Consider the following 25,008-nt stretch of genomic DNA (forward strand, 5'->3'; position numbering starts at 1 on the left):
ATGAGGCAGTCTCCAGAACAAAAACCAGTCTTCTGTTTTATACAGAATATTACGCTCTGGGCAACACCGCCCTTCTCTTGCAGTTGGTCATTCACATATTTTACTTCAAAGAACAAGCAGAGTCATGATTACAATCCCACATTTCAGTTCAGCCAGCCCGCAATTATTTACCCAGCGAGGCTCAGATCCCTCATCAGATATCAGCAGACCCCAATAAACACGGGCACCTCCTGTTTGTAAAACAAGCCATAAAGCAGGAAGAGTCAGGTGTGAAAGAGATTAGTCAGGGTTCGTGTGGGAAGAAGGAATTTATGATGCCTCGGGCCCTGATGCTAATCCCATTTGGCCGCAGTAAAAGGAACCGGCCGGACAGGGCTGACCTCGGGCAGTGGAGTCAGTTTGCACAGGTCACAGAGAAGTCAAAGGAAGGCGCATGTGTTCTAGAGGCCTGTATTTGTTCTTAAAGGTGTAGCCTATGTGAGGGCAACTATAAGATGGCCACCGCTCCAAGATGGAACCCACGGAGTCAATGTATAATAACGTATACATAGTGCATTCATAGCTAAAACGTTACACGAGGCACTTGTACATACCGCATTGACCATTCGCGGTTTGCTAATACCGGGATAGACAGGGGTAGGGCCCTGCCTCCTATGCGGTCCCAAATTTTAAAGTACCACAGACCCTCCTTTTGCCCTTACATAGGCAATAACTATACTCTCATCAATCCGAGTCTAGGTCAATATTCATGAAGTCATGGAGATGTTGCTGTAGCATCATCCTATTACTTAGCTCGTTTTCTGATACATGTTTCCTTACACATGTAGTAGCACAAAGACCACATATGGCGGGACAAAATAAGGAATACCTCTGTCTGTAGTAGGCGGCATAAGATCACACACCCAATAATTAGTGATGTTCACTATTAACTAATGTTGATGCAGAAGCTGTACAAAAGAATTGCTTACGAATTCTAATCTTTTAACCTGCCCATGTTCAGGATAGGGTGAAAAGAGTACAAAGAAGCAGTGGTAGAAAAAGACATAGGTTGGGAAGCGGGTGCAGAAGTCAATTGAGTAGAGAAAAACGATCCCACCCATAAATGACAATGTCATGCTTGAAAAGACACTAGAAAACACGTTATTAAGAACATATAAACAACGGGAGAAAGTAGTAACCACTATTGCAAATGAAATAATAGTTTTTCACAACCCTAAGCAAAAAGCAAATCCCAAAATTATCTAGTAACATTTTTAGGGCTCAGTAATTTCAGTAATTCTTGTATGTTCATGTGAAACCGTGGTGACCCTCATCAATGCTCTAAGGTGAAAAGGGGGTACTCTTTCCACAGAAAATGGACTTTATTCTGCTTATACTAAACAGAATAGTACTTTAAAACAATGCCAGCAAAACAATCTGTCTCCTTAACACCTACTCTATACAATCACACGGAAACCTCTTGTGAAACCACCTATGTCCAGAGTCCGTTCAAAAAGCCTCTCTGGCAGGCTTCTATTGTCCATCAAATCTTCTTTTGTTGTTTTCTTTCGCATGGGCCTCTTCATTCAAGCCTTTCATGAGAGAAATACTATTTAGTTGGAGTGCCCTCCTGGCAAACACCCACAGCTCACACGAAAGTCTCAATGTCTCAAGGCAGTGCACCAGTATCTTTCCTTTGCAGCAGGCACTACAGGTAGTGTGCTCTCCATTGATCAAGGGCATAGGTCATCTCGTGCAGACCCGGGACCATTCTCAGGCTCCAACACTCATCATTCAGTGTCAGAGGATGCTCGGGCTGTTCTTTCATGGGCCCTAGAATTAGTGCCTTTTGTCAATCTTGGATTCGCCGGTGCACTGCACTTCCATTGGAGCAAAGGAAAGGGGGGTGTGTGGCCAAAAACTCAGGCCCAGGGGCTCAAGGGACTGCACACTGTCAGAGGTTACCAGCACATGACAGGCGCTCTTGTGCACTGAAATTCTGGTTCTGTGGCAAAACCAGCTCCTCCTTCTTTTCTGATGTTGAACGCCTTCTGATGAAGCAAGTGCGATGCTTTAAACAGTTCATTGTATAACAAGGGGACTGCAAACAGGTGGCCTGCGGTCTTTCAAAGGAGTGGCCACACGCCATGGGACAATTTTGGTCTAGAATACACTGTCATTCTCAAAAAGCAATACAAATATAAAGGCAGTAGGTAAAACAGCGTCTCTAATCTTTTCAATTGGGTTTCCGTGTGAGAGCCTCCATCATCTAAGGGTAGATAACTACACGAGAATTCTATCTACATGGATGTCTTCACATATGGTGGCATTGTGTAATTTCCTCTCAATGATTACATCTAGGTGTTCCTAAATTTCTTATCTAGAACATCTCAATAGAGAAATCACACGGTACAGATTATCATGGGCATGTAGAAACCTTTCACATCAGGTGCACTATGCAATACACAGGCTAATAGTCAAATATGCAAACAAAAGACAAGAACTAGAGGGTCCTGATATTTGCATGATTAGAACACATCTGATCCCACCAAAAATTAGAGCTTCAGGAACAAAAGGGTAAAAACTACATTAAAAATAGACATTGAAAATTCGTCATGTTCAAAAAAAAAAGTAAACGTAAGTTATCTCCTATTGAGATGGAAAACTTGTCTTACTTTAATATAATATACTTGAGTCAGTTAACCAGTCTATCGCTACCCTGACCGTCAGGCTAGAAAACATTGAAGCAGGCCTAAGGAACATTCTTGAAGATCAGTCTGGTCATACAAAAGGGAATTATACATAATATGGGGGTCCCTGGTACATCACTGTAGTCTGGAAGTGTGTACCTGAACAATACACCTACAATAATAAATGGGCTGACTGGTGAAAGGAATACGGAAAAGGGAATTGGAACTAGGACACAACTAAAATCCCCAATCACTAAGCATAATGCGACATTGGGCAGGGAAGAAACAAAAGCAATAACAAATAAAAATCTATAGGAAGGACAAGAATTTACTTGGGTGATAGTCAGGCATGTGACGCTACACCAAGAGTACGGGTGATACACAAAAGGCAAAAGTTACACAAATTTTAACTCTACCGCTGGCGACTACACCATATACGGTACTCCTAGGTAATATTCCAGTTCCTTCTTCAGGGAAAAATGAAAACCTGGTTTTCTTTTAAGGAACAAAGCCATATGCTACTTAAGAAGCAAAACATCATTAACTAATGTAATATAGAAATTAGGCCACCTTGAGTCACAGATCTATAATTTCATCCTTAGGTCCAATCAAGGATGCATAAATGTAGGGCTGCCTGTTCCTTAAGGGAAAGGGGGCAGTAACGTGACTAACTGCACGTGACACACTTTGATCCTGTATATCTCTTTTTTCCTTCACTACCCCATTATAGTCAAATAGACATGCACTGGTGAAGTGTTGTCTCTCATGTTCACAGCATGAAATATCATTATCTGTGGAATTTAGTAACCAGAACAAGTTCAACCAACTGTTGCGTAGCGATGGGCATCGTCATGACCATCCCCTCACAACACAGGTAAACTTGTAATAGTATCAAAAGCAGCAACAAAAACAACAAAAACATGCAAAAAATAATAAAAACGCACAAAACGTCAAGCCATCAGATATACTTGCTGTATATCAAGCACAAAAAGCATAGACAAAACAATAGCATATGTAATAAGCGGTGACACACAAACACCATGTCATGTACTTTATGCACTGTAAAACTGCAGCCCAGAACCCACTATTTGGGCCTGTTTAATTTGTCAGGTTTAAAATCCTTACCCTCCTTTTTGACAGTAGATCACCAGGCAATGGAAATCTGCTGTCAAATATAACTTTACTGTCTCTCTTCTAACATACAGGACCAGCAAGAACAATTCATGATAGAACCAAATACACAAAAATAAATTTCCATTACTTAACTGTTACCCTCTTGTCAGTCCTTGCAACATCCAGCCACTTTAGTTTTACCTTTCTAAAAATAAAAATCGTTACACTGACACTCCATATTAATTTGGTACCTACAATTTCCACTGTGAAAAATAAGTCTTAATTGTCAATTCGTTCACACTTAGCATGTAGCCTTAAAAAATTTTAGAATCTTATTTTCTGTCTAAGACTTAATGCAACTCTTCGTTTTCTGTTAAATAAGAGCTAATAGCAGGCATCATTCTATTTTTTTTTTTTTTAGAGCGAGACACAAATGTATCAGTTCTGTAAAGCATTTAACATGATATTTGGGCTTTCAAAGAAACCCCTTTGCTATATTTTCCCTTTGGAATTAAGTTCTTTAGTTTTAGTGATGTTGTTATGGAGAAACAAGAAACCCCACCTTTAGAGGCCCGTGTAGCAAGGTCATTCTGCATTCCACAGAGGCAAGACCCTAATTTAAAAGGTCATAAATGTCAACTCCATTGTTTACGGGAAAGATAGCATCTCAGCAGCGTGACCGAGCCAGCCTCTGCAGCTCTCCCAGCCCCCAGCTTCTGCCACTCTGAATTTGTCAAAGCCAGAAGGCCTTCCTAATTCCTCCTAACTGGCAATAATTCACTCTATTTTGAAAACTAATTTCTCCTTTTTAGGCGCTAAAAAATTATCCCTATTCCCAGATTATTAAACTACATGTACTGTGAATAATTCACAAAACTTAATAACGCACATACCAGTTTTTAGAATAACTGCTTGTTGCAATCCTATGCAATGGTACACATTTCATCAACCTTAAATTAATGAACTTCTCAGTAGGCCCAGCTGAAGTTAGAACCTTCAACCCTGATATTAAAACAAGCCGTTGTACTGGCATATTAACTCATTGAATCATAAGAAGGCACAACCTGTAAATATATATCAAACCTAAATGTATGTATTTACTGAAGCCTGAGACACTTTAAAAAGTACTCTGAATGAAAGAAAATGCAGTTTAAACAGTGCTTTTACCCAAATTCGACTTGGATTTTTTTAGGCATTAAAAAATGAGTATCCTACAATTTTCTTGCATAATATGCATTACCAGAATGTCTATTACATAACCCATGAGTCAGGCATTGGAAATAATAACTTATACTTTATAAAAATGAGCTTGTTTGCGCCTGCGCCAAGGGAAAATTGTACACACGAATGCTTGCCATTTTAGTGATGCAACACAACTTAAATCAAATTTTAATGGTAGGAGGCCATAGTATGAGTATTAAGCTTTATAAATATCAAAAAACGATTTTGAAAAGCACTTATTTTTTTAAAATAATTTTTCCATGATTAATAATTTTCTTTAAAAAAAAAATCCCAATTATTCGTTTTTGTGATAATTCCATGTATAAAAAACAAGCTGCATCCCTTGCCTATCATTTTGGACACATTTAACTCACAAGCCTAAGCGCATAAGCCCAATTTGAAACACGTCACATTTTTGCACCACTTTCATTTAAAAGGACGGTTATGCAAAATTCCACCCGTGTTTAACTGGGAAAGTGCTGGCTGAATGAACATTCCTATCAAATATACTGCAGCTGAAAAGTTTGCCTGTGAACATCTAATACAATGCATCTAAGGAAAATGCTGTAAATTTATTTACTTTTGCAAAAATAGATAATTTCGTTTTTGGGGCCTTATTTATATCTATTGAATGTGGTTCTAATTTTATCCTTGAAGCATTTAACGGCAGTTTTGTATATGTGCACAACTGCTCATTCTATAAATTAAATAGCAACACATAGCTATTTTAGCACATCACATTGTTCATTTCTGGATTTTTCCTAAGTTTCTACTTAACATTAATTAACCAACATTTTGCTTAACAGACTAAAAACATCAGAAGACCCACAAACACATATTGAGCTCATTTCAGACATAAACGGAAAGGGGGGTCAAACAGACAATACAGCGTGCTTTAGCCATTTTTCATAAATAGCGCCGTCGCAATTTACTTACGGAAGTTGCACTAATGAGAAAACCACATAGACATTTAACCCCTTCAGTGCCCATGACGAGCTGGACTCGTCATGGGCCGCGGTGGCGCTGTGCCCATGACGAGTCCAGCTCGTCATAGACCCCGCCCGCTAATACAACGGCCGGCACAGGGCGGGGAAAGGGGCGGGCACTGAAGGGGTTAAACACACAGTTGACTTGCAAATCAATATGCATGACAGAAAGAACAGCTCACAGATTATACTTGAACCAAACCATTTGCAAATACTAGTTGTAAGTCATATTTACAAGAAACGCTTCTCAATAGTATTCCAAAAGGCTGCATAAACAGCCCAACAGACAGATGTATGTCCAAGAAGTAGTGAGTGCGCTCAATTCACTAGCTTTGCCTAGCAGAACACCACACAAAATCGTTCTGCATATCTTTATTCATGAAACTGCGCAGAACGAAGGATCCTTGTTTTGTATTATGTCATATTTTAATTCCCTGGGGATACAAAATCACCAAGGAAGAAATATGTTTTCAAATCTAACCGATTTTAACTATGGTACCGTCCAAAAAAGCAACACATTTTTCCATGTGAGCTTACAAACAGGCATGCAACTAAACCAAATGGAGAAATATCTCCTCATTACCTGCCTACACAAATTGCAATTCGCATATCCAAACCTATACAAACCAAAAGTTGGCCAACACAAATTTTTACATTTCAAACTTGCTAAGATCAGGCATCTTATAGCTCACTAATCTAACTTCAAACTTCAAGGGGTTATCTCTATCAATACACTCGCAAATATACGAGACCCTTGGCTATGGTAATTGCAATGACCAAATTAAAAACCAAGAAACCAACCCCACGGCTTTGGTAATTGCGATAACCAAATCAAAGACCCAAAGAACCAAAGGAGTGGGAGCGACCCACTTATGCTTAACTCTTACTTTTATTAATCAAAAGGTTATCCAAATTCTAACTGTCAAGTTCTTCATAACAAAACGTCTTTTATAATACTCACGCCAAAAAGGGTTCTAATCAGGAGTGACATCTTTTGGAGAGTCAAAGTCAGAAAGATCAGAGATATACTGGGCTGCAGAGACAAAGAATCCCCCAGAACCTCGGTACCTGCTTAGTGGATTTCTGTCCTGTTCTCCCCAGTAGATTTCTGTCCTCTGACAAGATCGCTCCTCCAGATAGTCACTTGTATTGATGCCCCACGTTGGGCGCCAACTGAAGTACCAGGGATTTTAGGACCCCAGCGGTGCCAGGGATAGCACCCTATGACTTCAGGCTATCCTGTTGCTGTAGTATTATAAAAGACGCTCTCATGGTAATGTAACAAAGAAACTGGCAGAAGAAGCTGAAATATGAAAAATACATCTTTATTAAACATTAAATGAGTGAGACTACGTCGCACAGAAGCCTTAGCAACTGAATGAGGCAGTCTCCAGAACAAAAACCAGTCTTCTGTTTTATACAGAATATTACGCTCTGGGCAACACCGCCCTTCTCTTGCAGTTGGTCATTCACATATTTTACTTCAAAGAACAAGCAGAGTCATGATTACAAACCCACATTTCAGTTCAGCCAGCCCGCAATTATTTACCCAGCGAGGCTCAGATCCCTCATCAGATATCAGCAGACCCCAATAAACACGCCATAAAGCAGGAAGAGTCAGGTGTGAAAGAGATTAGTCAGGGTTCGTGTGGGAAGAAGGAATTTATGATGCCTCGGGCCCTGATGCTAATCCCATTTGGCCGCAGTAAAAGGAACCGGCCGGACAGGGCTGACCTCGGGCAGTGGAGTCAGTTTGCACAGGTCACAGAGAAGTCAAAGGAAGGCGCATGTGTTCTAGAGGCCTGTATTTGTTCTTAAAGGTGTAGCCTATGTGAGGGCAACTATAAGATGGCCACCGCTCCAAGATGGAACCCACGGAGTCAATGTATAATAACGTATACATAGTGCATTCATAGCTAAAACGTTACACGAGGCACTTGTACATACCGCATTGACCATTCGCGGTTCGCTAATACCGGGATAGACAGGGGTAGGGCCCTGCCTCCTATGCGGTCCCAAATTTTAAAGTACCACAGGAGTGGAGCGGCATGTCGGTGAGTGGAGAGGAGTGGAGCGGCATGTCGGGGAGTGGAGTGGCATGTCGGAGAGTGGAGAGGAGTGGAGCGGCATGTCGGGGAGTGGAGAGGAGTGGGGCGGCTTGTCGGGGAGAGGAGTGAAGTGGAGCAGCATGTCGGGGAGTGGAGAGGAGCGGAGCGGCATGTCGGGGACTGGAGTGAAACGGAGCGGCATGTCAGGGAGTGGAGTGAAGTGGAGCGGCAAGGAGTGGAGCGGCATGTCGAGGAGTGGAGAGGAGTGGAGCTGCATGTCAGGGAGTGGAGAGGAGTGGAGCGGCATGTCGGGGAGTGGAGAGGAGTAAAGCGGCATGTCGGGGAGTAGAGCGGCATGCAGGGGAGGGAGGCGGCATGCGGGGGAGTGGAGCAACATGCAGGGGAGTGGAGCGGCATGCTGGGGGAGTGGAGCGGCATGCTGGGGAGTGGAGCGGCATGCCGGGGTGTGGAGTGGAGTGGCATGCCGGGTAGTGGAGTAGAGCAGCACGCCGGGGAGTGGAGTAGAGCAGCATGTCAGGAGTGGAGTGGAGCGGCATGTCGGGGAATGAAGTGGAGCGGCATGTCGGGAGTGGAGTGGCATGTCTGGGAGTGGAGTGAAGTGGAGCGGCATGTCAGGGAGTGGAGTGAAATGGCATGTTGGGGAGTGGAGATGAGGGGCATGGCATGTCGGGGAGTGGAGAGGAGTAGAGCAGCATGTCGGGGAGTGGAGAGGAGTGGAGCGGCATGTCGGGGAGTGGAGTGAAGTGGACCGGCATGTCGGGGAGTGGAGTGGAGTGGAGCGGCATGTCGGGGAGTGGAGTAGAGTGGAGCGGCATGTCGGGGAGTGGAGAAGAGTGGAGCGGCATGTTGGGGAAAGGAGAGGATTGGAGCAGCATGTCGGGAAATGGAGTGGAGCATCGTGGAGCGGCATGTCGGGGAGTGGAATTAAGTGTAGCGGCATGTCGGGGAGTGGAGTGGAGCGAAGCGACATGTCAGGGAGTGGAGTAGAGTGGAGCGGCATGCCGGGGAGTGGAGCGGCATGTCTGGGAGTGGAGCGGCATGTCTGGGAGTGGAGCGGCATGTCTGGGAGTGGAGCGGCATGTCGTGGAGTGGAGCAGCATGTCGTGGAATAGAGCAGCATGTCGTGGAGTGGAGCAGTATGTCGGGGAGTGGAGCGGCATATCGGGGAGTGGAGTGAAGTGCAGCAGCATGTCGGGATGTGGAGCAGCATGTCGGGGAATGGAGCGGCATGTCGGGGAGCGGAGCGGCATGTCGGGGGGTGAAGCGGCATGTCGGGGAGTGGAGCGGCATGTTGGGGAGTGGAGCGGCATGTCGGGGGGTGGAGCAGCATGCCGGGGAGTGGAGCGGCATGTCGGGGAGTGGAGCGGCATGTTGGGGAGTGGAGTGAAGCGGCATGTTGGGGAGTGAAGCAGCATGTCGGGGAGTGGAGTGAAGCGGCATGTCGGGGAGTGGAGTGAAGCGGCATGTCGGGGAGTGGAGTGGAGCAGTTTGTCGGGAGTGGAGTGGAGCGGCATGTCGGGAGTGGAGTGGAGCGGCATGTCGGAGACTGGAGTGAAGTGGAGCGGCATGTCGGGGAGTGGAGTGATGTGGCATGGCATGTCGGGGAGTGGAGAGGAGTGGAGCGGCATGTCAGGGAGAGGAGTGGAGCGGCATGTCGGGGAGTGGAGTGAAGTGGACCGGCATGTCGGGGAGTGGAGTGACATGTCGGGGAGTGGAGTGGAATGGCATGTCGGGGAGTGTAGTGGAGCTGCATGTTGGGGAGTGGAGAGGAATGGAGCGGCATGTCGCAGAGTGGAGAGGAGTGGAGCAGCATGACAGGGAGTGGAGTGGAGTGGCGTGGAGTGGAGCGTCATGTCGGGGAGTGGAGCGCCATGTTGGGGAGTTGAGCGGCATGTCGGGGAGTGAAGCGGCATGTCGGTGAGTGGAGTGAAGCGGCATGTCGGGGAGTGGAGTGGAGCGGCATGTCGGGGAGTGGAGTGGAGCAGCATGTTGGTGAGTGGAGTGAAGCGGCATGTTGGGGAGTGGAGTGGAGCGGCATGTCGGGGAGTGGAGTGGAGAGGCATGTCGGGGAGTGGAGCGGCATGTTGGGGAGTAGAGTGAAGTGGAGGGGTATGTCGGGGAGTGGAGTAAAGCGGCGGGTCATGTCGGGGAGTGGAGTGAAGCGGCGGGTCATGTCGGGGAGTGGAGTGAAGCAGCATGTCGGGGAGTGGAGTGAAGTGGCATGTCAGGGAGTGGAGTGAAGCGGCATGTCGGGGAGTGAGGTGAAGAGGCATCTCGGGGAGTGGAGTAAAGCAGCATGTCGGGGAGTGGAGTGAAGCGGCATGTCAGGGAGTGGAGTGAAGCGGCATATCGAGGAGTTGAGTGAAGTGGAGCGGCATGTCAGGGAGTGGAGTGAAGTGGAGCGGCATGTCAGGGAGTGAAGTGGAATAGCATGTCGGGGAGTGGAGAGGAGTAAAGCGGCATGTCGGGGAGTGGAATGGAGTGAAGAGGCATGTTGGGGAGTGGAGTGGAGCGGCATGTTGGGAGTGGAGTGGAGCGGCATGTCGTGGTGTGGAGTGAAGTGGAGCTGCATGTCGGGGAGTGGAGTGAAGTGGCATGGCATGTCGGGGAGTGGAGTTGAGTGGCATGTCGGGGAGAGGAGTGGAGCGACATGTCGGGGAGTGGAGTGGAGCGACATGTCGGGGAGTGGAGTGGAGCAACATGTCGGGGAGTGGAGTGGAGCAGCATGTCAGGGAGTGGAGTGGAGTGGCATGTCGGGAGTGGATTAGAGCGGCATGTCGGGGAGTGGAGCGGCATGTCGGGGAGTGGAACGGCATGTCGGGGAGTGGAGTGGATTAGAGAGACATGTCGGGGAGTGGAGTGGAGCGGCATGTCAGGGAGTGGAGCGGCATTTCAGGGAGTGGAGTGGAGCGGCATGTCAGTGGAGTGGAGCGGCATGTCAGGGAGTGGAGTGGAGCGGCATGTCGGGAGTGGAGAGGAGTGGAGCAGCATGTCGGGGAGGTGAGTGGCATGTCAGAGAGTGGAGAGGAGTGGAGCGGCATGTCGGGGAGTGAAGCGGAGCGGCATGTCAGGGAGTGAAGCGGAGCAGCATGTCGGGGAGTGGAGTGGAGCGGCATGTCGGGGAGTGGAGAGGAGTGGAGCGGCATGTCGGGAGTGGAGAGGAGTGGAACGGCATGTCGGGGAGTGGAGTGAAGTGGAACGGCATGTCGGGGAGTGGAGAGGAGACGAGCGACATGTCGGGGAGTGGAGTAAAGCGGAGCAGCATGTCAGGGAGTGGAGTGAAGCGGAGCCGCATGTCAGGGAGTGGAGTGAAGCGGAGCGGCGAGGAGTGGAGCGGCATGTCGAGGAGTAGAGAGGAGTAGAGCGGCATGTCGGGGAGTGGAGAGGAGTGGAGCGGCATGTCGGGGAGTGGAGAGGAGTGGAGCGGCATGTTGGGGAGTGGAGCGGCATGCAGGGGAGTGGAGCGGCATGCGGGGGAGTGGAGCGGCATGCGGGGGAGTGGAGCAGCATGCAGGGGAGTGGAGCGGCATGCCGGGGGAGTGGAGCGGCATGCCGGGGGAGTGGAGCGGCATGCTGGGGAGTGGAGCGGCATGCCGGGGAGTAGAGTGGAGCAGCATGCCGGGTAGTGGAGTAGAGTGGTATGCCGGGGAGTGGAGTAGAGCGGCATCCCGGGGTGTGGAGTGGAGTGGCATGCCGGGGAATGGAGTTGAGCGGCATGTCGGGAGTGGAGTGGAGCGGCATGTCGGGGAGTGGAGTGAAGTGAAGCGGCATGTCAGGGAGTGGAGTGAAATGGCATGTTGGGGAGTGGAGATGAGCGGCATGGCATGTCGGGGAGTGGAGAGGAGTAGAGCGGCATGTCGGGGAGTGGAGAGGAGTGGAGCGGCATGTTGGGGAGTGGAGTGAAGTGGACCGACATGTCGGTGAGTGGAGTGATATGTCAGGGAGTGGAGTGGAGCGGCATGTCGGGGAGTGGAGTGGAGTGGAGCAGCATGTCGGGGAGTGGAGAGGAGTGGAGCAGCATGTCAGGGAAAGGAGAGGAGTGGAGTGGCATGTCAGGGAGTGGAGTGGAGCGTCGTGGAGTGGCATGTTGGGGAGTGGAGCGGCATGTCGGGGTGTGGAATGAAGCGGAGCGGCATGTTGGGGAGTGGAGTGGAGCGAAGCGACATGTCGGAGAGTGGAGTAGAGCGGAGCGTCATGCTGGGGAGTGGAGCAACATGTCTGGGAGTGGAGCCGCATGTTCGGGAGTGGAGCCGCTTGTCAGGGAGTGGCGCGGCATGTCGGGGAGTGGAGAGGAGTAGAGCAGTATGTCGTGGAGTGGAGAAGCATGTCGGGGAGTGGAGCAGCATGTCGGGGAGTGGAGTGGAATGGCATGTCGGGGAGTGGAGTGGAGCGGCATGTCGGGGAGTGGAGAGGAGTGGAGCGGCATGTCGGGGGAGTGGAGAGGAGTGGAGCAGCATGACAGGGAGTGGAGTGGAGTGGCGTGGAGTGGAGCGGCATGTTGGGGAGTAGAACGGCATGTCGGGGAGTGGAGTGGCATGTCGGGGAGTGAAGTGGAGTGGCATGTTGGGGAGTGGAGTGAAGTGGAACGGCATATCGGGGAGTGGAGTGGAGCTTCATGATGTGGAGTGGAGTGGAGCGTCATGTCGGGGAGTGGAGCGGCATGTCGGGGAGTGGAGTGAGTGGAGCGTCATGTCGGGGAGTGGAGCGTCATGTCAGGGAGTGGAGCGGCATGTCAGGGAGTGAAGCAGCATGTCAGGGAGTGAAGCGGCATGTTGGTGAGTGGAGTGAAGCTGCATGTCGGGGAGTGGAGTGAAGTGGCATGTCGGGAAGTGGAGTGAAGCGGCATGTCGGGGAGTGGAATGAAGTGGAGAGGCATGTTGGGGAGTGGAGTGAAGTGAAGTGGCATGTCGGGAGTGGAGAGGAGTGAAGAGGCATGTCGGGGAGTGGAGTGAAGTGGACCGGCATGTCGGGAAGTGGAGTGCAGCGGCATGTTGGGGAGTGGAGTGCAACGGCAAGTCAGGGAGTGGAGTGGAGCGGCATGTTGGGGAGTGGAGTGTCGGGGAGTGGAGCGGCATATCAGGGAGTGGAGTGGAGTGTTGGGGAGTGGAGTGGAGCGGCATGTCGGGGAGTGGAGCGGTGCGGTATGTCGGGGAGTGGAGAGGAGTAAAGCAGCATGTCAGGAGTGGAATGGAGTGAAGAGGCATGTTGGGGAGTGGAGTGGAGTGGAGCGGTATGTCGGGGAGTGGAGTGGAGCGGCATGTCGGGGAGTGGAGTCGAGCGGCATGTCGGGAAGTGGAATGGCGTGGAGTGGAGCGGCATGTCGGGGAGTAGAGCGGCATGTCAGGGAGTGGAGCGGCATGTCGGGGAGGGGAGTGAAGTGGAGCAGCATGTCAGGGAGTGGAGTGAAGCGGAGCGGCGAGGAGTGGAGCGGCATGTTGAGGAGTGGAGAGGAATGGAGAGGCATGTCAGGGAGTGGAGAGGAGTGGAGTGGCATGTCGGGGAGAGGAGTAGAGCGGCATGTCGGGGAGTGGAGCGGCATGAAGGGGAGTGGAGCGGCATGCGGGGGAGTGGAGCAGCATGCCGGGGGAGTGGAGCGGCATGCCGGGGGAGTGGAGCGGCATGCTGGGGAGTGGAGCGGCATGCCGGGGAGTGGAGTGGAGCTGCATGCCGGGTAGTGGAGTAGAGCGGCATGCCGGGGAGTGGAGTAGAGCGGCATGCCGGGGAGTGGAGTGGCATGCCGGGAATGGAGTTGAGCGGCATGTCGGGAGTGGAGTGGAGCGGCATGTCGGGGAGTGGAGTGAAGTGGAGCGGCATATCAGGGAGTGGAGTGAAATGGCATGTTGGGGAGTGGAGATGAGCGGCATGGCATGTCGGGGAGTGGAGAGGAGTAGAGCAGCATGTCGGGGAGTGGAGAGGAGTGGAGCGGCATGTCGGGGAGTGGAGTGAAGTGGACCGTCATGTCGGGGAGTGGAGTGATATGTCAGGGAGTGGAGTGGAGCGGCATGTCGGGGAGTGGAATGAAGTGGAGCGGCATGTCGGGGAGTGGAGTGAAGTGGAGCGGCATGTCGGGAGTGGAGTTACATGTCGGGGTGTCGAGTGGAGCGGCATGTCGGGGAGTGGAGTGGAGCAGCATGTTGGGGAGTAGAGAGGAGTTGAGCGGCATGACGGGGAGTGGAGAGTAGTGGAGCAGCATATCAGTGAGTGGAGTGGTGTGGAGTGGAGCGGCATGTCAGAGAGTGGAGCGGCATGTCGGGGAGTGGAGCAGTATGTCGGGGAGTGGAGCGGCATGTCGAGGAGTGGAGTGGCATGTCGGGGAGTGGAGTGAAGAGGAGCGGCATGTCGGGGGGTGGAGTGGAGTGGAGCGGCATATCGGGAAGTGGAGCGGAGCGTCATGTTGGGGAGTGGAGTGGAGCGTCATGTCGGGGAGTGGAGCCTCATGTCGGGGAGTGGAGCGTCATGTCGGGGAGTGGAGCGTCATGTCGGGGAGTGGAGCGGCATGTCGGTGAGTGGAGCGGAATGTCGGGGAGTTGAGTAAAGCGGCATGTCAGGGAGTAGAGTGAAGCAGCATGTCGGGGAGTGGAGTGAAGCGGGATGTCGGGGAGTGGAGTGAAGTGGAGCGGCATGTTCTGGAGTGGAGTGAAGTGAAGCGGTATGTCGGGGAGTGGAGAGGAGTGAAGAGGCATGTAGGGGAGTGGAGTGAAGTGGACCGACATGTCGGGAAGTGGAGTGCAGCGGCATGTTGGGGAGTGGAGTGCAGCGACATGTCGGGGAGTGGAGTGGAGTGGCATGTTGGGGAGTGGAGTGGAGTGGAGTGGAGCGGCATATCGGGGAGTGGAGTGTCGGGGAGTGAAGTGGAGCGGAATGTCGGGGAGTGGAGTGGAGCGGCGTGGCATGTCGGGGAGTGGAGTGGAATAAAGCAGCATGTCGGTACTGGAATGGAGTTGTTGGAAGGCGGACCCCGAGGAGTCGGTGAGACCACCAAGGGGGGGGGCCCTCTCACTGCACGAAGTAGCCGAGCGCTGCCGAGAAGTCTCCTGAGAGATCCTTCTCCTATCCCGTACTAGCACAGTAACACCACCACACCGGACTCAAGGAGGTTGTCTCAAGACAAGCAATTCTTTATCATCAATAAAAAGGTTACGAGCTCAATATTTACACGAAGGGATCGAGGGATCCACCAAAAGTCTCAATGTCTCTTTGGAAGGGTAGGGGTAGCGGGACAGTCTTTGGCAGGAATGTGGTACGAGAGTACCTGGGGCCCAGTTCTTATCCTCACGCTGGAGGACCTCCGATCTCGGAGGGGTCGAGCCGCGACGGCGTCAGCAGGGCTCTGGCGTACAGTTCGTGGAGAGCCGCGATTCAATCAGCAGGGCTCTCAAGATGGTCTCTGTTCAGCTCGAGCCGCGACGTCGTCAGCAGGGCTCCGAGGAAGGTTCCAGCGAGGTTGGGCCGCGACAGCGTCTGCAGGGCTCCGATGTTCCAGGTGGTTCAGAACAGGGTTCACAGGAGGGAGCCGCGACGCAGTCAGCAGGGCTCGTGATGGTTCCGACAAGAGTTCTTCTCCGTAGGGTCAGCCGCGATTCAATCAGCAGGGCTCTCGACTCCGGGATACAACTGCCGAGCTGTGGTGGGGTCGCCCCAGATATAGGTCTGGAGCCGTTTGATGTCCGGACCGATGCGCCCGAGGGGGCGGAGTGGCCGGGTGGAGGTGGCCAGACGCCCAGCAGGAGAGGCGCCAGGCCCATGGGAGTTGCAGGGCGATCACACCTTGAGAGGGGAGGACAGTTGGGGGTCCCATCGATACTGTCCTCCGCCGGGGCGATGAATGGTTCCTGCGGCACCCCCTGGCTAGTTCGTGGTGCCTCGATGTCGGGGCTTCGCTGGGGTCGAGGCCGGGTTGAGCGGGGTCGCGCCGGCTGGTGCACGGTGTGACGTGGATGCCAACAAGATGGCGGAGCCACGAGGAGTATGCGTCCACGTGCAGCTCCGGGTGAAGGGCCTTGGTGCAGTTCAGACGGGTGGCCCGTGACGGCCGGGGCGGGGAACGGGCACAATCCAGGGGGTTAAGGACCACGCCACGAGGCCGGGTCCAACAGGCGTCCCCCCCAGCCGAAAGCATGGAGAGTCACCCATCTCCTTGGGGATTCTCCTCGTCAAGGCGGAAGAAGCGGGACAGGCCGTCGGCGTTGGCGTGGTCATTGCCGGGCCGGTGTTCGACGTCAAAGTCCATCCCTTGTAGCGAGATGGACCACCGCAGCAGCTTGGGGTTCTCGCCCCGCATTTGCATTAGCCATTGCAAGGGCCGGTGGTCGGTCTGGACCCGGAAGTGGGTGCCAAAGAGGTAGGGCCGGAGCTTCTTGAGGGCCCACACCACAGCGAAGGCCTCACGCTCAATAGTGCTCCAGCGTTGCTCTCGGGGCAGTAGTCGTCGGCTGATGAAGGCCACTGGTCGGTCGGGCCCCTTTTCGTCGGCTTGGGATAGGACGGCCCCGATCCCATACTCGGAGGCGTCCGTCTGTACCACGAACTCCTTCTGGTAGTCCGGGGCCTGCAGCACCGGAGCAGTACACATGGCTGTCTTTAGGGTGTCGAAGGCTGTTTGGCAGCGGGGTGTCCAGTGTACCTTCTTGGGCTGCTTTTTGGACGTTAACTCTGTGAGGGGGCCAACAATGCTCCCATAGTCCCGGATAAACCGCCGGTAGTATCCGGTGAGGCCCAGGAAGGCCCGGACAGCGGTCTGGGTAGTGGGGGGTTCCAAGGTCTGGATGGCATCTATCTTTGCTTGGAGGGGGGCCACCTGCCCGCTCCCCACTTGATGGCCCAGGTAGGTCACGGATCCGTGGCCGATTTGGCATTTGCTGGCCTTGATTGTGAGCCCGGCCCGCTGAAGGGCGGCCAGGACGGCCTTCAGGTGGAGAAGGTGCTCGGCCCAGTGGTTGCTGTACACGGCAATGTCATCTAAGTAGGCCGCGCTGAAGGCCTCAAGCCCGGCCAAAACCTTGTTCACCCGTCTTTGGAAGGTGGCCGGGGCGTTCTTCATTCCGAAGGGCATCACCCGAAAGTGGTAATGCCCATCCGGGGTCGAAAAGGCGGATCTTTCTTGGGCGCCGGGGGTGAGCTGGATTTGCCAGTACCCGGCGGTGAGGTCCAGCGTGCTCAAGTAGCGAGCGGCCCCTAGGCGGTCGATCAGTTCGTCGGCCCGGGGTATCGGGTGTGCGTCTGTCTTGGTTACTACATTCAGGGCTCGGTAGTCCACGCAGAATCGCAACTCCGGGGGGTGACCGGGAGCTGCGGCCTTGGGCACCAGGACGACAGGGCTGGCCCACGGGCTGTCGGAAGGCTCGATGACCCCCAGGGCCAGCATCTTCGCTACTTCGGCCTGGATGCAGGCCCGCACTCGGTCAGGCACCCGGTAGGCTCTGTGTCGTATGGGGGGGTTCTCCCCGGTGTCGACGTCGTGGACGCACCAGTGGGTCACCCCCGGGGTGAGAGAGAAGAGGGCTGCGTAGTCCCGCAGTAATCGCTGGCAGTCGTTGCGCTGCTCCGGGGTCAGGGACGAGGCGAGTTGGACCCCTTCGATGGATCCATCGTGACTGTCGGATTGCAAGAGGTCGGGCAAGGGCTCGGAGTCGTCCTCGCTCCCCTCGTCGGTCGCCAGCAGCAGGCTCAGTTCGGTCCGGGCGAAGTGGGGTTTTAGCCTGTTCGCATGTAGGACCCGGAGGGGGTTCCGGGGGGACTCCAGATCGACCAGGTAGGTGACGGGACTTTTCTTCTCCACCACCTTGAAGGGCCCGGTCCACTTGTCCTGGAGGGCGCCGGGTTCGACCGGGGCCATGACCCATACTTTCTGACCTGGCTCGAATTCTACCGTAGAAGTGTTGCGATCGTACCACCGCTTCATGTCCTCCTGGCTGGCCTCGAGGTTGGCTTCGGCTATGGCTCGGAACTTGCGGGTCTGGTTTCGGAGGGTCAGGAGGTATCGGTAGACGTCAGGAGGGGCGCCTCGGGGCTTCATCTCCCAGCCCTCCTTGACCAGGCTGAGTGGTCCGCGGACCGGGTGCCCATACAATAGTTCAAACGGGCTGAACCCCAGGGACTTCTGCGGGACCTCCCGATAGGCAAACAGGAGGCAGGGCAGCAGGACATCCCATTTCCGCCTGAGGGGTTCTTCCAGGCCCTGGATCATCCCTTTCAATGTTCGGTTGAACCGCTCAACCAGCCCGTTCCCCTGGGGGTGATATGGGGTCGTGAACTTGTATGTGACCCCGCATTGTTGCCACAGGGACCGCATGTACCTGGAGATAAAGTTCGTGCCACGGTCGCTCACCACTTCGCTGGGGAATCCCACTCGGGAGAAGATCCCCATCAAGGCCCGTCCTACCACAGGGGCCATTATAGTTCTGAGCGGGACCGCCTCCGGGTACCTGGTGGCGTGGTCCACGAGGACCAGGATGAAGCGGTGGCCCAGGGCGGTTTGGGGGTCCAGGGGTCCCACAATGTCGATTCCGACTCGTTCAAACGGGGTGCTGACGGCGGGAAAGGGCTGGAGGGGGGCCTTGACCCGACCCCCCGTCTTCCCGCTGGCTTGGCAGGTCTGGCAGGACCGGCAGTGGTTGTCCACATCTCTCCGCATCCGAGGCCAGTAGAAGTGGGTCACCAGACGACTGTACGTTTTGTCTTGCCCCAAGTGTCCGGCGAGGGGCACATCATGGGCCAGGTTGAGAAGGAACTCCCGGAAGCGGAGGGGGACCACCAACACGCGGCCGGCCCCGAGTTCTGCCACTTTCTGTTCACTGTACAACAGGCCCTCGGCCCAGTAGATCCAGTGGGTGCCGGTCTGGTCACCGTTGGCTTGCGCGGTCGCCTGCTGTCGGACCCCTTCGAGAGAGGGACAGGACTGTTGCTCTTGCTGGAACTGCTCTCGGGTGGGGCCCCCTTCATGTTGCCATTGCGTCAGTTCTGGTAGGGCGCTCGGAGAAGCCATCTCTTCGGGGGAGGATTCGCTGGGCCCGGGGTCGGTGTCCGCCTCCTCCTCGCTGCTGGCGGGAGGGGGTGTGAGCCCCTCGGGTCGGGCCGTCCCGGAGGTCGAGGAGGAGCGGGGGGCCTGGGCGGTCATGGACCGGGTGATGGCGCAGGCCCAATCAGCCAGTCCCAACATTCGGAGGTGCTCTCGTCGTTCTACTTGAGCCCAGGGGGAACTCTCCAAGTCGTTCCCCAGGAGGCAGTCAACCGGGGCGTCGTCGCGCACCGTCACCTTCAGCAGGCCCGTCACCCCTCCCCACTCGAAGGGGACCAGGGCCATCTGGCATAGGCTTTCACTGTTGTCGGCCGTCCGCACCGGGCACAGCACATTCGGTAGAATCTGTTCAGGGGTCACCAGGTGGCAGCGGACAGCGGTGATACTGGCGCCGGTGTCGCGAAGGGCTTCGGCCCGTTGTCCGTTGACCGTGACCTGCTGCCGGTACTTCTGGGTGTTGGTTGGGATGGGGGTGCAGGGTACCATCTCTCGGCTACCCAGTCAGACCAGGGACATGGCTGCCGGCTCCCACTCAGTGTTTTCTTGGTCGAGGGCCTCTTCTTCCTCCTCTCCCCCCAAGGCGGCGGCTGTCAGCTGCCGGGGCGGGTGCCCGCCGGCCCCGTTTCTTCGGTTCAGGAGGCAGGCCGGGTCGCTGGCAAAGTGTCCGGTTTGTTGGCAGCCATAGCAGGTCACGGGTGGCCGTGGTCCGGGTCGGGCCGGGCCCACCCTTCGCGCTAGGCTCGGGGAGAGATGTGGCTGCGGTGGCCCTCGAGGGGGGCTCCTGGGGGCCCCAGCGGGAGGGTCTCGGTTCCTGTTCGGCCCTCCCCCCCCACCGCGCTGGCGTGGGGGTCCGTTGGGGTTCCTCTGGTACTCCCCCATTGAGCTCCGGGGGACCCGGGAGTTGACCCATCGATCGGCCTCGACGGCAAGTTTTCGCGGGTCGGTCATTTTGCTGTCGAGGAGGTGCTGCCTCAGTTCCACGAAGCAATTATTGGAAAGGTGTTCCCAGACGATGAGGTCGACCAGTTGTCCGTAGGTGGTTACTTTGCTGCCTTTGATCCACCCTTCTAGGGCCCGACTGAAAAAGTCCACATATTCCACCCATGTGGTACCCGGGATTTTCTTGCAGTCTCGGAACCGCTGGCGGTACATCTCCGCTGTTAGCCCGTATCGGGTGAGCAGGGCCTCCTTCATGTGATCGTAGGAGGTCATCACCTCCTCCGGTAGCTGGAGCAGCGTGTCCCGCCCTTCACTCAGGAATCGCCCCCACAGGCCTGCGCCCCAGTCTTTTCGGGGCACCCGATGGGAGGTCATGGCCACCGCGTAGGCCTTGAACCATTGTTGGATATCGTCATTCTTGTAATACTCCTTGACGACCTCCTTCGGGATATGCACCTTGGCCTCGGGGGGCGGTAGAGTGTCTCTAGTACTGGGGGTGTTGGTCCCTCCGTTCTTGGCCTTGATCTCGAGCTCCTTGAGACTGCGCTCGTGCTCAAGAGTTAGTTTCTTTTCCTCCAACTCCCGGTGTCGTCTCTTCTCTTCTATTTCTTCTTGAAGGCGTAGCTGCTCGAGGGCCAGTTTCTTTTCTGCCAGCTGGAGTTCGCCGTCCAGCCGCAGTCGGGCGAGCTCTAGTTCGTGGCTCCGGACCTTTTCCCGCTCTCGTATTTCTTCCTCGGAGAGGCCGGTTTCTAGGCTCTTTCTTCCTCCGGTTGCCGGGGTCAGTGCGGTTGCTGTGGTCTCCGTCAGGGGCAAGGGCCCCTCTTCCTGGGAGGGGCCTGCCCCAGCCTCCCACCATGCCCTCAGAGCTTTCTGCATCTCTTCCTTGGTACCGAGGCTGGTGGTTGCAATGCCTTTGTCTCTGCAGAACTGTTTTAATTCTTTGTGCGTATATTCTTCCAGCCGTTCGGGCTGGAACTCCATTGTCGCGTTGTTTTCCTGGCTGCTCATGATGCTATTCGTTTGGATGGGTAGCTAGTGGGTACTGGCTGGTACGTACTGCGTTCGGCTCGGATCCCGTCGCTGGCCACCAAATGTTGGAAGGCGGACCCCGAGGAGTCGGTGAGACCACCAAGGGGGGGGGCCCTCTCACTGCACGAAGTAGCCGAGCGCTGCCGAGAAGTCTCCTGAGAGATCCTTCTCCTATCCCGTACTAGCACAGTAACACCACCACACCGGACTCAAGGAGGTTGTCTCAAGACAAGCAATTCTTTATCATCAATAAAAAGGTTACGAGCTCAATATTTACACGAAGGGATCGAGGGATCCACCAAAAGTCTCAATGTCTCTTTGGAAGGGTAGGGGTAGCGGGACAGTCTTTGGCAGGAATGTGGTACGAGAGTACCTGGGGCCCAGTTCTTATCCTCACGCTGGAGGACCTCCGATCTCGGAGGGGTCGAGCCGCGACGGCGTCAGCAGGGCTCTGGCGTACAGTTCGTGGAGAGCCGCGATTCAATCAGCAGGGCTCTCAAGATGGTCTCTGTTCAGCTCGAGCCGCGACGTCGTCAGCAGGGCTCCGAGGAAGGTTCCAGCGAGGTTGGGCCGCGACAGCGACTGCAGGGCTCCGATGTTCCAGGTGGTTCAGAACAGGGTTCACAGGAGGGAGCCGCGACGCAGTCAGCAGGGCTCGTGATGGTTCCGACAAGAGTTCTTCTCCGTAGGGTCAGCCGCGATTCAATCAGCAGGGCTCTCGACTCCGGGATACAACTGCCGAGCTGTGGTGGGGTCGCCCCAGATATAGGTCTGGAGCCCTTTGATGTCCGGACCGATGCGCCCGAGGGGGCGGAGTGGCCGGGTGGAGGTGGCCAGACGCCCAGCAGGAGAGGTGCCAGGCCCATGGGAGTTGCAGGGCGATCACACCTTGAGAGGGGAGGACAGTTGGGGGTCCCATCGATACTGTCCTCCGCCGGGGCGATGAATGGTTCCTGCGGCACCCCCTGGCTAGTTCGTGGTGCCTCGATGTCGGGGCTTCGCTGGGGTCGAGGCCGGGTTGAGCGGGGTTGCGCCGGCTGGTGCACGGTGTGACGTGGATGCCAACAAGATGGCGGAGCCACGAGGAGTATGCGTCCACGTGCAGCTCCGGGTGAAGGGCCTTGGTGCAGTTCAGACGGGTGGCCCGTGATGGCCGGGGCGGGGAACGGGCACAATCCAGGGGGTTAAGGACCACGCCACGAGGCCGGGTCCAACAGGAGTGAAGAGGCATGTCGGGGAGTGGAGTGAAGTGGAGAAGCATGTCGGGGAGTGGAGTGGATTGGCATGCCAGGGAGTGGAGTGGAGCGGCATGTCGGGGAGTGGAGAGGAGGGGAGCGGCATGTCGGAAGTGGAGAGGAGTGGAACGGCATGTCGGGGAGGGGAGTGAAGTGGAACGGCATGTCGGGGAGTGGGGTGAAGCGGAGCAGCATGTCGGGGAGTGGAGTGAAAAGGAGCGGCATGTCAGGAAGTGGAGTGAAGCAGAGCAGCAAGGAGTGGAGCGGCATGTCGAGGAGTGGAGAGGAGTGGAGCGGCATGTCAGGGAGTGGAGTGAAGTGCAGCAGCATGTCAGGATGTGGAGCAGCATGTCGGGGAGTGGAGCGCATGTCGGGGAGTGGAGCGGCATGTCGGGGAATGGAGCGGCATGTCGGGGAGTGGAGCGGCATGCCAGGGAGTGGGGTGGAGTGGCATGCCGGGGAGTGGAATAGAGTGGAGCGGCATGCCGGGTAGTGGAGTAGAGCGGCATGCTGGGGAGTGGAGTAGAGCAGCATGCCGGGAAGTGAAGTGGAGGGGTATGTCGGGGAGTGGAGTGAAGCGGCGGGTCATGTCGGGGAGTAGAGTGAAGCGGCATGTCAGGGAGTGGAGTGAAGCGGCAGGTCGGGGAGTGATGTGAAGCGGCATGTCGGGGAGTGGAGTAAAGCGGCATGTCGGGGAGTGGAGTGAAGCGGAGCAGCATGTCGGGGAGTGGAGTGAAGCGGAGCGGCAAGGAGTGGAGCGGCATGTCGAGTAGTGGAGAGGAGTGGAGCTGCATGTCGGGGAGTGAAGAGGAGTGGAGCGGCATGTCAGGGAGTGGAGAGGAGTAAAGCGGCATGTCGGGGAGTGGAGCGGCATGCAGGGGAGTGGAGCGGCATGCGGGGAGTGGAGCGGCATGCCGGGGGAGTGGAGCGGCATGCCGGGGGAGTGGAGCGGCATGCCGGGGGAGTGGAGCGGCATGCCGGGGAGTGGAGTGGAGCGGCATGCCGGGTAGTGGAGTAGAGCGGCATGCCGGGGAGTGGAGTGGAGCGGCATGCCGGGGAATGGAGTGGATCGGCATGTCGGGAGTGGAGTGGAGCGGCATGTTGGGGAGTGGAGTGAAGTGGAGTGGCATGTCAGGGAGTGGAGTGAAATGGCATGTTGGGGAGTGGAGATGAGCGGCATGGCATGTCGGGGAGTGGACAGGCGTAGAGCGGCATGCCGGGGAGTGGAGAGGAGTGGAGCGGCATGTCGGGGAGTGGAGTGAAGTGGACCGGCATATCGGGGAGTGGAGTGGAGTGATATGTCAGGGAGTGGAGTAGAGTGGAGCGACATGTCGGGGAGTGGAGTAGAGTGGAGCGGCATGTCGGGGATTGGAGAGGAGTGGAGCGGCATGTCGGGGAAAGGAGAGGAGTGGAGCGGCATGTCGGGGAGTGGAGTGGAGCGTCGTGGAGCGGCATGTTGGGGAGTGGAGCGGCATGTCGGGGAGAGGAATGAAGCGGAGCGGCATGTTGGGGAGTGGAGTGCAGCGAAGCGACATGTCGGGGAGTGGAGCGGCATATCTGGGAGTGGAGCGGCATGTTGGGGAGTGGAGCGGCATGTCTGGGAGTGGAGCGGCATGTCTGGGAGTGGAGAGGAGTGGAGCAGCATGTCGGGGAGTGGAGCGGCATGTCGGGGAGTGGAGTGAAGTGGAGCAGCATGTCGGGATGTGGAGCAGCATGTCGGGGAGTGGAGCCGCATGTCGGGGAGTGGAGCGGCATGTCGGGGAGTGGAGCAGCATGTCGGGGAGTGGAGCGGCATGTCAGGGAGCGGAGCAGCATGTCGGGGAGCGGAGCGGCATGTCGGGGAGTGGAGCGGCATGTCGGGGAGTGGAGTGAAGCGGCATGTCGGGGAGTGGAGTGAAGCGGCATGTCGGGGAGTGGAGTGAAGCGGCATGTCAGGGAGTGGAGTGGAGCGGCATGTCGGGAGTGGTGTGGAGCGGCATGTCGGGAGTAGAGTGGAGCGGCATGTCGGGGACTGGAGTGAAGTGGAGCGGCATGTCGGGGAGTGGAGTGATGTGGCATGGCATGTCAGGGAGTGGAGAGGAGTGGAGCGGCATGTCGGGGAGAGGAGTGGAGCGGCATGTCGGGGAGTGGAGAGGAGTGGAGGAGCATGACAGGGAGTGAGTGGAGTGGTGTGGAGTGGAGCGGCATGTTGGGGAGTAGAACGGCATGTCGGGGAGTGGAGTGGAGCTTCATGACAGGGAGTGGAGTGGAGTGGAGCGTCATGTTGGGGAGTGGAGTGGAGCGGCATGTCGGGGAGTGGAGTGAGTGGAGCATCATGTCGGGGAGTGGAGTGTCATGTCGGGGAGTGGAGCGGCATGACAGGGAGTGAAGCGGCATGTCGGGGAATGAAGCGGCATGTCGGTGAGTGGAGTGAAGCGGCATGTCGGGGAGTGGAGTGGAGCGGCATGTCAGGGAGTGAAGTGGAGCGGCATGTCGGGGAGTAGAGCGGCATGTTGGGGAGTAGAGTGAAGTGGAGGGGTATGTCGGGGAGTGGAGTGAAGTGGCGGGTCATGTCGGGGAGTGGAGTGAAGCTGCATGTCGGGGAGTGGAGTGAAGCAGCATGTCGGGGAGTGGAGTGAAGTGGCATGTCAGGGAGTGGAGTGAAGCGGAGCGGCATGTCGGGGAGTGGAGCGGCATGTCGGGGAGTGGAGCGGCATGTCGGGGAGTGGAGTGGAGTGGCATGTCGGGGAG

Source organism: Triturus cristatus, chromosome 1_1 (genome assembly GCF_964204655.1).
Source record: "Triturus cristatus chromosome 1_1, aTriCri1.1, whole genome shotgun sequence".
Lineage (NCBI taxonomy): Eukaryota > Metazoa > Chordata > Amphibia > Caudata > Salamandridae > Triturus > Triturus cristatus.